Here is a 10,643-nt window from a genome sequence, read left to right on the forward strand (position 1 = left end):
GCCAATGGGATTAGAAACATTTATATATTCTCTAAAAATTATTTTGAAATTTTGCATCTCAAGTAAATGTATTTATTTATTTATTTGTTTGTTTTGGAAATAATTTACTGTAATATTCAAAGACATTTATTCATTTTTAACCAATATATTCAAAAACTTAAAACTGCTTTTTTTTTTACTTTAGAAAGTACATTGCCAAAACAATGCCAAATTTTGTAAATTCTTATTTCCTTGAGATGTAAAACAAGTTTACTGGGATCATAAAATATGCTTTTTAGTTAAATACAAAAAAAGAAATATATTTTTTTATCTTTTTAATTGTGTTATCCCAACACAAACATGCCGATTAGACTTTTCATACAATGCCTTGTACTGTAGCTGTCCTTGCTTTATGGTTGACTATATATTATGGCACATCTGACACTGTTTACATGATACAGCATGCACAGTTCTTCAAAGCTTGAAATATTTTATAATCGTATGCAAAAGAAGAGACTGATTTTCTAATGGAATGCAAACTTAGCCTACACCCTTTAAATGTAGCTTTTTATATAGGCTACAGCTTTATATATAATTCTATAATGGACTGTTTTACATTAATGCTATATTCAAAGATTATTATGCTGATTATGCGTACAGTACATAGGCCACATATGTTTCATTCATTTCTCACTAGTTTGTGGCCTGATGCTACAACATGCCTTATATATCCTGCTATTCTTATAGCTTTCATTGATTTCTGAATGACTATCTCTATGATACAATGCATCTTATGATATACTGTATACATATGTATTAAAACTGTTTGCTGCTGCATGAGTTATATTCCCATGTGCATACTTATTGCCGTACACGGAATGCATAACTTATTATTCACCTTTAATGTATAGCAACTCTAACTGACTGTTATAATTAGATATTAAAGAGCTCATCAAACATTGACTGCCAACAGTTGTCTAATTGGTTTATCACTGTGTTGATGTGTGGAAGGTTGTGAGCAAATGTCTATCTAACTCAAATCAATGTAAAGCCTCTATTGGGGGAGCAATTTTTATTAATTTTTTTGGCATGTGAAAAGCAGTAAGACATTGCCCGAATTCCTCCATATTACTCTGTCCAAAATATTTTCAAACACAAATTAAAATTTTGAATGAAACTGTTTTTCACTTTACTAGTTAAAAAAAAATCTATAGGGGCCTGAAAAACTGCATACAAATTTAAGCGTAGTGAAGTTAGTTCTGAAACATTGTTGTAGCATAATTTGTTTACAGAGGCTACTTAGTCTTAAATGTTGTTGTCTAATGCATTTTATAACCTTTAAAAGGAATAATTCACTTAAAAACGAAAATCCTCTCATCATTTACTCACCCTCATGCCATCTGTGTATGACTTTCTTTCTTCTGCTGAACACAAATGAAGATTTTTAGAAAGATTACTCTGCTCTGTTGAATGTAAACCATGTCAAGTAAATGGTGGCATCTTTTTTTTTTTGCCAATTTGCATTCTTCGTGCATATCGCCACCTACTGGACAGGAAGGATCATTTTTGGTGAAAAATAACTTAAAGGAATAGTTCACCCAAAAATAAAACATTCTCTAACAATTTACTCGCCCTCATGCATCCCAGATGTGTATGACATCCTTTCTTCAGCATAACACATTTGATGACAAATACAAAAATATCTCAGCTCAGTACGGCCATATAATGGATGTGGATGGTAACACGATTTTTGATGTTCCAAAAAGCACAGACAATCAGCATTAACGTCATCCATACAACTCCAGTGGTTAAATGAATGTCTTATAAAGCGCTACGGTTGCTTTTGGTGTGAAAAAGATCAATAAACTATAAATATTCGCTTCTATTAAGCAGCATTATGCACATTCAAAAGAGGGCTAGGGTCACACGGTCTCTCATATGATGCATTGGCGTAGGCATGTTCACACGAGAAGTGACGCATGCGCAACACACCCGGAAGACCAGGTTGTATGTTGTGGGGTACCGGTTGGTTGTGTTTAAGTTTACTAGTTCCGAGGAAGGTCCAAACATTTATATTCCTTAGACAGTATGGATATATAATACATTTATTATATATTTTATTATATATGATGTCAACAGATGTCTCTTGTAAAGAGAAAGACGACAGCGGATTGGGTAATATTAGACTCATAAACTGGAATATTAGGGGACTAAATAATCCTGTGAAGCAGGGGAATGTTTTTTACACCTGAAATCTATAAAAACAGATATAGGTTTTATCCAATAATTGCATATTAAGAGAGGAGAAGAAACCGGTTAAGAGCTAACTGGATTGCTCAAGTATATCAGTCTACATTTACTACTAAGGCCAGGGGGCTGGCTATTCTGATACGAAAACATTTACCTTTTATACATAAGAAGGCTATCTCTAATCAGAATTGTAGATTCATTATTGCAGTGGGTTCTATAAATTCAAAACAAGTTACTTTATTTAATTTGAACGGTTTTAATTTTGATAACCCAACAGAAAAGAAAAGTCTTTAAATCATTCCCTGATATATCAGAAACAAGTATAATTTTTTGAAAGGACATTAATTGTGTCTTGGATAATACTTTAGACAGACAGCCAAGTCAATTAGCCAGTGCTGCAGCCAAGTTGAGCACTATGATAAGACATTATATGCAGCCTTTAAACATTATAGACATATAGAGATTTCCTAACTCCTCTGAGAAATATATAAAAAAAAAAAGGCCAATGAGAAGTTGGCAGACAGTATTTGCATACCCCACCCCCGGACATACGGGTATAAAGGCGGGGAAATACGTCTGGTTCATTCAGAAATTTTCTTCGGAGCTGATGGTCGTGTATGCAGCGAGCTGCGAGTCACACACTGTTCCTCCTACCTCTGAGTGCAATTGCTGTTGGCTCTATGGCACATATCAGCGGCTTTCTCCTTCTCTGCACGGCAGCGCAGTTTGCCCCTGGGTGCTTTGACAGCGCAGTTAAAAGAGTTATTTTCTCTAAAAGAGTTAGTTTCTCTAAAAGAGCAAATACACAGCTGCCGTTGAACGTCCTTTTCAGGACGCGTCTTTTTAAAGACGTCTTTCTGCCTCTGTGTAGTTTCTGGATGCGGTTGATTTCTCCCCACCTCTGACGGTCATAAAAGCTGCCTCGAGTGCCTGGGCTGCGATCACACGCAGGCAGCATATTATGAATGGTTCATGTTCTCAGTGCGAGAACATAGCCATGGCAGCATTGCGGTCGCGGCTTTCTTTTGTCATGAGAGAGCCACTTCAGCCACCCCCCGCACCTCGCCTCCTTCGCGGTAGACCTGAAGGATGCGTACTTCCATGTCTCAATTCTTTCTTGACACTGACCCTTCCTACGGTTCGTGTTTGATGGCCAGGCATATCAGTACAAAGTCCTCCCCTTCGGCATGTCTCTGTTCCCTCGCGTCTTCTCGAAAGTCGCAGAGGCAGCCGTTGTCCCGCCCCGAGAAGCCGGCATTTGCATACTGAATTATCTCGACGACTGGCTCATTCTGTTCCACTCCCGAGAGTTACTATGCGCTCACAGAGACCAGGTGCTCAGGCACCTCAGCCGTTTAGGGCTTCAGGTCAACTGGGAAAAGAGCAAGCTTGCCCCGGTTCAGAGCATCTCTTTTCTCGGCATGGAGTTAGACTCAGTCTCAATGTCAGCGCGCCTCACCAACGAGCATGCCCAGTCAGTGCTAAAATTCCTTGCCACCTTCAGGCCGGGCACGGCGGTCCCTTTCCAGAAGCTCCTGGGGCATATGATATCCTCTGCGGCAGTCACGCTGCTGCGGTTGATGCATATGAGACCGCTTCAGCACTGGCCCCAGACTCGAGTCACAAGACGAGCATGGCGCCGCGGCACGCACGGTGTGATCATCACCCCCGCCTGCTGCCAAATGTCAAAACCCTGGACAGACCTCTGCTTTCTGCGGACAAGAGTCCCCTTGCAGCAGGTGTCCCGACGCGTCCTGGTCACAACCAACGCCTCCAAATTGGGTCTGGGCTCCGTGTGCAACGGGCACGCAGCCGCGGGCCGTTGGAAAGGGGCCCTGCTGCACTGGCACTTCAATTGCCTAGAGTTATTGACTGTTATCTTTGCCCTGCAGATGTTTCTCCCGTTAGTTTGAGACAAACATGTCCTAATCAGGTCAGACAGCACAACCGCGGTAGCGTACATAAATCGCCATGGTGGCGTATGCTCCTGCCACATGTCACGACTCACCCGTCGTCTCCTCCTTTGAAGCCAGCAGCAACTCAAGTCGCTGTGTGCCACTCACATCCCCGGCAACCTCAATGTGGTAGCGGACACGCTGTCACGACAACGGTTGCCCGGTGGAGAGTGGAGGCTTCAACCCCAGTCAGTCCAGCTGATTTGGGAATGATTTGGCAAGGCCCAGGTAGTCCTGTTTGCCTCCAGAGAGACCTCACAGTTCCCACTCTGGTATGCCTGAACAGAGGCTCCCCTTGGGGCAGTGCTTGTTCGCAAATTGGCGCTCTTCCCAGACTGAAGACCCTCAGAGGTGCGCAGTTAGGTCAGTGCTCTTATTTCTGCAGGAGAGGCTGGAGGGGAGGCTGTCCCCTTCCACCTTGAAGGTGTATGTTGCTGCTATCGCAGCACACCACGACGCAGTTGACGGCAAGTCTTTGGGTATGCACGACTTAATCATCAGGTTCCTAAGAGGTGCCCGGAGGTTAAATCCTTCCCGGCCAAGCCTGTTCCCCTCCTGGGGTCTCTCAGTGGTCCTCTCGGGCCTTCAGAGACCCCCCCCCCCTTCGAGCCGCTAGAATCAGTCGAACAAGGCCCTCTCAATGAAGACGGCCCCCCCGATAGCACTCACCTCCATCAAGAGGGTCGGGGAACTGCAAACATCCTCTGTCAGCGACACCTGCCTGGAGTTCGGTTCGGCAGACATTCATGTGATCCTAAGACCGCGACCGGGCTACATGCCCAAGGTTCCTACGACTCCCCTCAGGGTCCAGGTAGTGAACTTGCAGCGAAGCTGCCCCAGGAGGAGGCAGGCCCAGCCCTTCGTTGCTGTGTCCGATACATGCTTTGCGTACCTACTTGGAACGCACGCTTGGACCGTTCTGAGCAGCTCTTTGTCTGCCTTGGTGGACAATGGAAATGGAATGCTGTCTCCAAACAGAGGCCTTCCCACTGGGTAGTTGACACCATTACATTGGCTTATCACTACCAGGCGTACCCCTCCCCTTGCGGGTCCGAGCACACTCGACAAAGAGTGTTGCATCCTCATGGGCACTGGCCAGAGGCATCTTCTCTGTTCTCTTTTAAAGATGCTTGGGTAGCGTTTGTGGATTGCTCTCATTGCGAGAATTTGACCATGGCATCGTTATGGTCATGGCTTTCCTTTCTAAAAGGAAACGCCACTCCAGCCAGACGATGTTGTCCTACAGCCTACAAAGCCTCCGGACAGGCCGCCTCCACCTTGCATGCTATGGCCCTCCTGCAAGTCCACCAGGCCAAAGCACTGAAAGATCTGCACTTGGGTAGTCCTGATGCTTATGTGCTGCAGGAACTACGCTCAGCAACTGACCTCGCCCTCCGGGCCACGAAGGTCACAATGCGGGCACTCGGACAGGCAATGGCACCCCCTGCCAGGCGGACCCGCGTCTCCCTTGGGCATTTCCCGCTGCCCCTGGTTGCCGTGCTTGTAGAGCTCCTCCCCCATTAGACAGGACCTACCACTGCGTCACTTCCATGTGTGACTTGTAAGCCAATGTGACGTATTTGCCACATGTTTGACCTCCCCAGCCTCGACAGGTCATGGTCTCCATGGGGTCATTTCCCCCTGAAAGAATAGGATTGGAAAAGAACGCCTTTCCCGATGCATATTATAGCTTAAGTGGCCCCAGCCACACCTAACACACTATGAGAGAGAACATAGAGAGAGCAAAGGCTGCGGCTGGCGCGGCCTGCTACAATGCTTGTCACATCACTTGTTCCCCCCCCTTAGGGATGCCGGAACCTAAAATGTTATGATGTCTCATGGGGCATTGGGGAAGGTTACGTGCAGTCTGATGCACCTGCTCCTTTGGCTCGCAACAGCTTGCTTTGCACTTGCATCAGCAGTTAATGTAACACGGTTCAGTGTTGTGGCATTATTGAATGGGACCCCTAGTGTCACTTCAATCGACACAACGTTGAGTGATTGACAGGCTGGGAATGTCTAGGTTACTATTGTAACCCCCGTTCCCTGATGGAGGGAACGAGACGTTGTGTCCCCTTTGCCACGACACTGTACCAAACCGCTGTGACGGCGGAAACATATTCTCGGCTCCTCAGAATAAAACCTAACTAACAGATGCACGATTTCCTCCTTTTATACCCGTATGTACGGGGGAGGGACATGTAAATTCTGTTCATCAATTTTTCATTGGCCTTTTCACAAAATTAGAGGGAACCGTGGCTCCCGAAAGAAGCCCCTGTGTCACTTCAATCGACACAACTTCTCGTTCCCTCCATCAGGGAACGGGGGTTACAATAGGTACCTAGACATTCTTATACCTAAACCAGGATGTGATCGGCTGACCAATATCCTTGTTGCCCACTGAAACAAAAATAATTGGGCAAATTCTTGCAAATAGGCTGAGGAAGCACATTTGTGACATTATCCACCCAGATCAAACAGGCTTTGTTGCCTGGCAGGTAAATGTTTTTTAACCTGCGTTGCCTGTGCAATGTTTTATATTCAGAACACAAATCAGAAGCGGTGGTTATCTCTTTAGGTGCTCGGCGTGCATTCGACCAAGTCATGATGTCAGCATTAAAGACATTTGGGTGTGACAGAAGAAGGTTGATCAACTAAAAAGTGATACAGAATACTGGAGGATACTGACATTGTCATTAGTAGGTAAAATTAATGCGATCAATGTGGTAATCTTACCACAGTTCCTCCATTTATTTCAAGCCACCCCTTCATGTATACCACAGCTGCTATTTAAACAGCTAGATAGGATAATAACAACATTGTTCTATAAAACAGTGAGAATTAATAAATTAAAAAAAGACACATATTTAATCCTAAGGAAGAAGGGGGATTTGGTTTACCTTTTTTTGAAGCATACTACAGGGCTGCCCATTTAAACGGTTTTTTTCCTGGTGGAAAGTATATGAGGGAGAGGGAGAGGGAGTATATGAGAAACCTGACTGGCTTAAAATAGAACAAGCCCTCTGCTGCAATATGTCGCTGCAGGCACGCCTCAATAGTCCAGGAAAGGTAAATAAGAATCTATACAACAATAATTTTGTGATCGATCAAGCATTAAACATCTGGAAGCAAATAAGAGTGCAAATTAAAGACCCAAATGTATATGTCGATAGTCCAATATGCAAAAATCCTTTATCCCTGCATTCAATGACCAAGCTTTCTCCCTATGGAAACAAAAGAGAATATTCGACATCAGCTCTCTTTATATGAATGGACAGTTTCTGTTTTTTAGGAGTTCCAAAAAAGATTTGAGATACCCAGAACCCACTTCTATAGGTACCTGCAAATAAGAGATTACATAAGAAAACCCTTTACCAATTTTGAAATGTTAAAGAAACACGAGATACTAGAGGGAATCAATAGATTTAATGCTGGAGATTCCAAAGCAGTGTCTTATTTTTACCAAATGTTGATTAATCAGATAGACAATGATGATACTAATCAGAAAAAGCATGGGAAGGAGACTTAGGTTTAGTTATTTGGGAGGAACAATGGAAAGAAACTTTACAGAACGTAAACACATGTATCGGAATACTTAGGAATGTAATTGCTTTGCACATTTTCACATACTGTATTCTTAATGCTTGTATTCAGCAATACATGCTGTGACATCATGCTTTGATTTCTTTTAACTGCCCTTTCTTTGATTTATAATGTATTTATTTATTTGCTTATTTGTTTCTATCTTTTTTAAGAAATATTTGACTCTATTTTGGTATCTGATTCTTCTTCTTCAGTCTAATTCATTTACATTTATTTACATTTATTCATTTGGCAGACGCTTTTATCCAAAGCGACTTACAAAAGAGGAAGAACATCAGCGAATCATCTTAGGGAGACAGTGGTACAAAAAGTGCCATCTTACAAAGTTTCACTATCATCATAATAGTATACAAAACAGATTTAAGTGCAACAAGAAATGTAAATATATATATATATATATATATATATATATATATATTATTTTTTTTTTTTTTTTATTATTGACCGGTTAAGTGCTTTTGGAAAAGATGTGTTTTTAGCCGTTTTTTGAAGATAGAGAGTGAGTTAGCTTCCCAGATTGAGTTGGGAAGGTCATTCCACCACCGTGGTATGATGAAACTGAAAGTCCGGGAAAGTGTTTTGGTGCCTCTTTGTTTTGGTACGACAAGGCGACGTTCCTTAGCCGACCGCAGGCTTCTGGTGGGAGCGTAGCTCTGCATAAATGTTTTTAGGTATGCTGGAGCAGACCCAGTGACTGTTTTATATGCCAGCATCAGGGCCTTGAATTTAATACGTGCATGAACCGGCAGCCAGTGGAGAGAGACAAAGAGTGGTGTAAAATGTGCTCTCTTAGGTTCATTAAAGACCAGACGTGCTGCTGCATTCTGGATCATTTGGAGAGGTCTAATAGCACATGCAGGAAGGCCTGCAATGAGAGCATTACAGTAGTCCAGTCTAGTTATGACAAGGGACTGAACGAGCAGTTGTGTGGCATGTACAGAGAGGAAGGGTCTTATCTTCCTGATATTGTAGAGTGTAAATCTACAAGATCTTGCAGTTTTTGAAATGTGGTCTGTGAAATTTAGCTCATCATCAATGGTTACCCCTAGATTTCTGACCGTTTTGGAAGGCAAAACTGTAGTTGGACCCAGCTGCACGGTGATGTTGTGTTCAACAGCAGGGTTGGCTGGAAAGACAAGGAGTTCTGTCTTGGCAGGGTTGAGTTGAAGGTGGTGTTCCTTCATCCAGGCCGAGATGTCTGCCAGACAGGCAGCGATTCGAGCGGTCACTGTGGTGTCGATTGGGCTGGAAAGACAAGTAGAGTTGCGTGTCATCAGCGTAGCAGTGGTAAGAGAAACCATGTGACTGGATGATGGGTCCCAGTGATGTTGTGTATATGGAGAAGAGAAGTGGCCCAAGCACTGATCCCTGAGGTACCCCAGTAAGTAACTGGTGTGGCTTGGATACTTCCCTCTCCATGCTACCTCAAAGGACCTTTCTGAGAGATAAGAGTTGAACCAGTCAAGCACAGTTCCAGTGATACCCAGTTTAGAGAGGGTGGAGAGTAGGATCTGATGGTTGACTGTGTCAAAGGCAGCAGAAAGGTCCAGCAAAATCAGAACGGATGATCTCGATTCAGCTCTCGCCAGTCTCAGCGACTTCGATGACAGACAGCAGGGCAGTCTCAGTGGAGTGTCCACTTTTGAAGCCCGACTGATTGTCATCCAGCAGCTTGTTCTGTGAGAGATAGGCAGAGATCTGATTGAAAACTGCCCTTTCAAGTGTTTTTGCCATGAATGGGATGAGAGAGACTGGTCTGTAGTGTTCTATCTGTGTGGGGTTAAGTGCAGGTTTTTTCAGCAGTGGGGTTACTCGAGCCTGCTTAAATGTAGTGGGAAAAGTGCCTGCAAGAAGGGATGTGTTAATTATGTGTGTAAGTGCCGGTAGGATGGACGGAGAGATGGCCTGGAGAAGGTGTGATGGAATGGGGTCAAGGGAACAGGTTGTGGGGTGGTTGGAGAGGAGGAGTTTAGAGACCTCAGTGTCAGTTAAAGGAGAGAACATAGTGAAAGAAGGGTTGCATACAGGAGCCAGGTGTTTGACAGGGTGTGGTGCTGTGAATGTATTGCTGATGGCTGTAACCTTATCAGTAAAAAATGTGGCGAATATATCTGCTGTCAGTGATGTGTCAGGTGGTGGAGGGGAGGGCAGAGAAGTGTGTTAAATGTTCTAAACAAGCTACGAGTGTCTGTGGTGCTGTTGATTTTGGTCTGGTAATATGAAGTTTTTGCAGTTTTAACGTTATTTGAAAAAGTTGCGAGCAGAAGCTGATATTTACCTAGATCAGCTGGATCTTTAGATTTCCGCCATCTCCTCTCAGCTGCCCTGAGAACAGTCCGATGTTCACGAAGGATGTCAGACAGCCAGGGGCTGGGTGGTGTAGTCCGTGCTGGTCTAGAGGAGAGAGGACAGATGTTGTCTAGACAGGTTGTTAAAGTAGAGCTAAGTGTGTCTGTGGCAGTGTTCACATCAAGCATGGAAAATACATTTATTGTGGGAAGAGAGGCAGAGACATCAGTGGAAAGGCGAGAGGGTGAGAGGGAACGGAGGTTACGGCGAAAGGAAACCAAAGGTGGGGTCAGTTTTACAATGGATGGGAGAATCATGTTGAATTGAACAAAGTAGTGATCAGAAACATGTAAAGGTTTCTGTAAAGGTTTTCATGTAAAGGTTTCAACTGTACTGTTATCTTCCTTTTTGGACCTTATAAGTGTTGAACTGGATGCCTCAACTGAAAATTAAAAATAAAGGCTTAAAAATAAGTACATAATATTGGTCTTTTTTGCAACAAAAGTGATCGTATCGCTTTATAAGACATTAATTTAACCATTGGAGTCCTATGGATGACATTTATGC

Source organism: Xyrauchen texanus, chromosome 7, assembly GCF_025860055.1.
Source record: "Xyrauchen texanus isolate HMW12.3.18 chromosome 7, RBS_HiC_50CHRs, whole genome shotgun sequence".
NCBI classification, from domain to species: Eukaryota; Metazoa; Chordata; class Actinopteri; order Cypriniformes; family Catostomidae; genus Xyrauchen; species Xyrauchen texanus.